This window comes from Triticum aestivum, chromosome 7D, assembly GCF_018294505.1.
Source record: "Triticum aestivum cultivar Chinese Spring chromosome 7D, IWGSC CS RefSeq v2.1, whole genome shotgun sequence".
Classification (NCBI taxonomy): Eukaryota; Viridiplantae; Streptophyta; class Magnoliopsida; order Poales; family Poaceae; genus Triticum; species Triticum aestivum.
Window position 1 is genome coordinate 604,147,191 of NC_057814.1, and position 5,804 is coordinate 604,152,994.

The 5,804-nt window shown below is 40.9% G+C and overlaps 1 long non-coding RNA gene across 1 annotated transcript; it reads right to left on the minus strand.

Annotated features, from left to right (window-relative positions):
• Positions 1–1,129: 1,129 nt before the first annotated feature.
• Positions 1,130–4,701, minus strand: LOC123167111 (uncharacterized). Its single transcript, XR_006483812.1, has 6 exons — positions 4,342–4,701; positions 4,201–4,267; positions 3,704–3,923; positions 2,576–2,630; positions 2,169–2,292; positions 1,130–1,487 (listed from the first exon to the last, which is right to left on the minus strand). It is a non-coding gene; the product is annotated as an uncharacterized lncRNA (long non-coding RNA).
• Between the last annotated feature and the right edge of the window lie 1,103 nt (positions 4,702–5,804).

Below are 5,804 nucleotides of genomic sequence, written 5' to 3' on the forward strand. Positions count from 1 at the left end.
ATGCTTATCATCCAAGGAAAGAAGCATAGCTTTTTCAGGGGAAATCAATCTACAACCATACGGATATTAGGACTATCTCGGTACAGTATATGAGCATGAGCGATACATCAGGCAGTATACGTGTCTGGAGAGAAAGAATTACGACCCACAAGGCAGCAGCGATAGCTTCTACCTTCACATATATTTCAATACCTACTGCTATTGTCATGTATGTTAAATATGCAAGAGGTAAAAATGACAATTATGTACATCCATTGCAAACAGACTTGTGAAGAAGAAGATAAACCGCTAATGCACTTCAATCATTAATCCAACATTGCACATTTTCGCTGTTATAGTCAAGCAGCAGCTCTTGTACTCGAAGGCCTATAAAATAAAATGGATAAGTTAGATTGATTATTGTAGGTGCAGCACATTTTCTGGAAGAGGCATAAACATGAAATGAAATAGATGTAGTATCATCACTACATGAAAGGAGCATTATACTTGGAAGGAAAAAACAGCATCCTGTCACCAAACAAACACTACTTGACAGGAAACTGTGCATTTCATCCCTGTATCCATTAGTAGCAGTATAGCAGCAATGATTCACATGGCACGAATAATTCATTATGAGGAAACATGTTACTAGGTATGAAACAAACTATTTACACAGGTAAAATGGACACATGTACAATACATAGCTTGCTGTAAGCAGGAAACACTAGTGCTCATATACCAAAATCAACGGCAATACTTATGGACGATAGTAACAGGGTTAAACATCAGAGAAAGCACTTGCTAAGATATCATCATTTAGGGGCATTTACACCACCAATGTGGCAAACTGCAAAGCTGGTCTATTTGTCACCAGTTACAAGCATATTCTCGTTCATGCATAACTACTAGATAGGAAGTGCGGCTTGCCGCACCCCCCAGCCCAAACTCATCCAGCCCCCTATACATGATCATGACCTATCTTAAGAGAACCTTCTCAAAAGAAGCAAATTTACCAATAATACAATACAAAGTTTTCATTAGGGCCCAATAGCCAAGGACACATCCTTCATTCATATTCAAGTGTGCATCATCTGAATCTCACAAAAAGAACACAAATAAATAGCATATACAATTAGTTAATTCTCTTAAGTTTCAGAAGACGCCCATTTGGTGATCATGTTTATTTGCAGGAACACAATCAATAAGACTTCAGCACGCTTACAAAAACTCAAATCAAATAATGGTTATGCCAAAACACAACAAAAGATGAAAATATGTAGACGTGGATGAATTCACTCCTTGAGCTATAATCTATCGTAGGGGATGAGAAAAGAAAATCTCAAATCCTAGAGTGAATGTCTGCATCATGGTCACAGGCAATGGTACCGATGGGACTCTAATTGCATCAGCTTCCATCTTGATTAATCCGGCAACCCGCACAAGCACCGGCTTCTCCTAATAGATGAAACTTCAGGTCCCTCAGTTTATTTCCAATTGGCGGATGGAGGCTGGCGAAACACAGAAGTAAAGTCAACAGGAAATTCTAAACCTCATAGGTTTGAAAGCCAAGCTCTTTTATCCATCTATTATTAAGTTATCTTTTAAAATAACTAAATACTTAGAAGGCATAGATACAACTGTGTTCTTCGTCTAGAGAAATAATCCTCTCGTAAAGTTGTACCATGTAACATAAATTTTCAGTCACTTGGTTCAGCTACATAGAAATGGCGTTCTCATTGTCGGTGTCTAGTAGAGACAGAAGAAAGCATTTTCTTAGTTAGACCAGTTTTAACAGATGGTTCCGCAAGTAGTCTGATTAGTAAAAAAAACACATGGCAACAAGCTCCTGTTAGTTCAGTGATGGGCAATAAGCACACTAAAGTGATTTCAAAAAAATTCAGGAACAGGAAGTAGCAAAAATAGAAGTTTCCCTTGGTTAACTATATAGTGTACTGCATTAAAAATTTCCGTCCGAAAGCTTCGGATGCTTAACTGAACTTTTTATATTCTTCAGTTTCAGTTTGGTGGTCAAGCTTAATTGATGCTAGGCATTTGAGAAGCTTAACCCAACTGTATCACGTTCAAACAAAACCTAGTCCGTTACATATCTATATGGGGTATAAGATAGTAACCGCCAGCAATGTACGGGTTAATGAAATGAGCAATAAAAGTTAATGAGCAAATCATACCTCACTAAACAACATTTAAAATGGTCATAATTTGCAATGCCACCTATCACTTGAACACAACCTGGATGGCAAATGAAAGGAAAATGTATAGCAGAACAAATCCTCACATGAGAGTAGTTTGAATCTACAAATGAAAATCAAGCCACAGATCAGCTAATAAAAATCGCATGTAGTAATAAAAGGAAAATGAGGAGGCAACTGCAAAGGTAGTAGATGCCTACACTGGACAGTATGCACATTGGCTATACAAAATCATAAAAAACTAAAAATATTGCAAGCATGAATAAGAAAAACGGAACACCAGTGTCAAAAACGGAACACAGTTGAAGATGAAGAAAATCGAGTTATGTAATAATTGAGTTACTGTTAAGAAGTTTCAGGTTTTTGAATTACGCAAGTAAGCTTACCTACATCAATTGTGCTCCATCAAAATACTCTTCTTGCTTCAGGAGATATAGAAATCTGATTAGTATTACACTAAAAATCATTAGAAGCAACAGATGTGACAATAAGCGCTTGCGTTAACGAACAAACATCCATGCTACACAGACGGGACAATGAATCTGTTCTTATATGTATTTTATCAGCAAAAATGTGACACTCTGTTTCCTCTTACTAACATATATGGTTTGAGCAGTGAAACCAAGCCAAAATGGGAACACACAAAATCAATGAATAAAAAAACTCACCACTGATACGCATGCTACTGGAACTATGTTAACATGGAGAATATAACTTGCTCAAAGATAAGTTTTCATTAAGTGCAGTGTGGAATGATGTTGAAGAGACAGGAGAAACGAAAATTGTGAGAAAATACCCGTTATGCTGACTATACCCATAAAAGGGAGAAATCATTGATAACTTCCATTGATAAGTACAAAGGTTATAACATTTATCTACTTCCAATTATCATGTCAATTTAAAAGGTATATTTGCATTTCATTTCTAGTCCAGACAAACAGTAAATGTCGGACGATGTGCTTATTTGTAACTAAACTAAATCTCCAAAATTATGAAAATGATAATAGGGAACTGGGAGCATGGTATGAACTTTGCCGCAAGTATCATAGCAGTACTACGGTAATGCTAAATGATAACAGAAGAAATATTGTAAGGAGTCAGCTTTGCTACTCAGCAAACATTATGAGACATATATTGTACGATACAGATGAATGAATAGACTAACTCGCCTTCGGTATTTGAAAATCTATCTTTAGACAGTCATCGAATAATAATTAATTCAGAGCAGTAAACTGATGTCAGCGCATCCTATTGCTATAATTTGTTAGTACTGCAAATAATGGTTTTTTCAGCAAAGTTGTACCATAGTATTGAGATTCTCTCATTTCTTAAATTAAATTTGGTTAATATTTATTAGAAGAGAATTTCTGTTAGCAATCTCAAAATTGATGTAGCTATTACAGGAGAGAATTGCTACGGTGTATACAAACATTCTAGCTGGAGAGAAATTCTGTCAGCAATCAATGCCCAGCAATAGTGGTACCAATTAATGTAGATGTAGGTACAGATTATACCTTTCTGGAGATCAGGTTAAGAGCATGACCATATTTCACATCCATGCTGCTAGTCCTTGCTGCTTTATCTCTCAGGATGCAGTATATGTACCAAGACTACACCGCTGGTGGTCACAGAGTAGATTGAATACTTTGACATCTGCATCAGGCGCAATGCTTCATGGAGATCTCTCTGGGCAACCGTTTCTGAAAATCAGCATAGATGGAGCACTGGACAGACCTGCAGCAAATCAAGCAAATTCTTTGAGATTGCAGCACTTGGCAAACAAGAAGGAATCTGTAGGTTGTGGTACCTAAGCCTAATTAGACAGGCAGACCAGCAAGCACATGAGGGAACCCAAGCTAGGTTGTAGAGTTAAAGCACATGACAAGAATAGTGACCACCATATAGGCTGCCAAAGCTTGAACCCTAGCTAATCTGGATGGCCACAACTCAGAGCAGAAAGCAAGCAAGCACATGAGGGCTACGAAATCAGGAGAGAGAGAGATAGGTTAACCTGGACGGGCCCGGAGCTCCTACTGTTGCCAGAACACCTCAACCCCACAGCAGCTGCTGCACCATATCTGAGAAAGAAGGAAGAAGAGGAGAGGGTGAGAACCAGAGTAGATCGGAGAGGAGGAGGAGGGGGTGAACTAACCGGAAACAGAGGCCCAGCCCGATGCGCCCCTGCAAGGCTGCACCTCGTGGCCGGCGGGAAGCGGAACCACACGTATGGGCGAGGGAGGAGACGGAGAGGAGCCGTCCGAGTCCACCGGATCCGCGCCGGCGGCGGAGGCGGAGCACGAACTAGAGCAGCGCGGCCGCCTCGGCCTCCGTGAGCGCGAGCAGGCCGAGGAGGAAGCCCACCAGGAACCCCGCGGCAGTCATCCCGCGCGAGCTCCCGGCGGCGAAGGAGATGGCGGCGGGGTAGGGAGGCGTGCGCGGGGTAGGGTTTGGAGGGAGAGAGAGGGGCGAGGCGGGACGAAGAGAAGACGGGGCGGCGGGAGTGCGGGAGGAGGAGGCGGCTAGGTCATCTCAGAGGAGCCACTATGATTTATACCCTTGTGTGTGAAGTGACGGAAATGCCCTCGGCGGGGCAGCGTAATTACAGGCGGTGGCAGGAACGAGGCGGTAACTATTCATTGTAGCAGTAACTTTTTTTGATCCAACGGCTGATATCGACCAGGAGCGAGATCCGACGGTCCTAAACGCATCAAACAATTGATCCGACGGCCGAGAGTGGCTGAGCTCTGAGAAGCCTCAGATTCTCCCAACAAACATAGTAGTCTGATAGTCAGCTCTATTTCAAAAACTAGAAGCAAATCAACTGCCCCTCAAAATTTCTGTACTATCTAAACCAACAAAGATGTCAACTCAAATACTTCTAGAAATCAGTGCCCATACGCACTTGTAGGTTGCAGAAACACTAGAGTTTCACCACAACAGTGCACAGACTGCAACAAATGAATAAACAAATTAAACAACATGCCACAATTTCCTTGGTGCCTACAGTACCACTGTGATTCATTGACATTGCCAGGGGCAAGGGAAGCACCCAGCGAGTGTTTCTAATCCAGGTTATTCGTCTAGTTCTCTAGTGTGTCAGCTACAGTATTGAGCATTTGAAAAGTGATGTACTGTATGTCTTTTGCTTCTAGTTCTTTGGTCAGTTACAGTATGGGTATTTGAAAAGTATTGTATGTCTAATAACTTCACGGAAACACATTGAACAAGTATGCATCAGGTGAATGAGAGGAAGAATTTTTGGAAATGTACGGTAGAGTACATACTCAGGGTAGTGAAAACTTGGGAACGACCAACACGCGAGCATTGGAATTTGGAAAGTGTAGTGGCCTATCAGAGTTACTACCTGCACGGAAACATTAGGGGTCAGTCTTCAGGTTTGCCTTAAAAAAACATGGAAGTTGGATTTATAAATAAACAGACTTAACAGAAGATCAAGAAAACATGTATTTTTTTCAAAACCAAAAATTACAATGGTGAGAAACATGATTGTCACGCAGTCAACAGGATTGATCCTCATGCATGCACCACATTTAAAGCCTTCTACTGCTATAGGAGCAGAAAAGAGGGAGCTAGGAGTAGGAGATGGAGGCAACT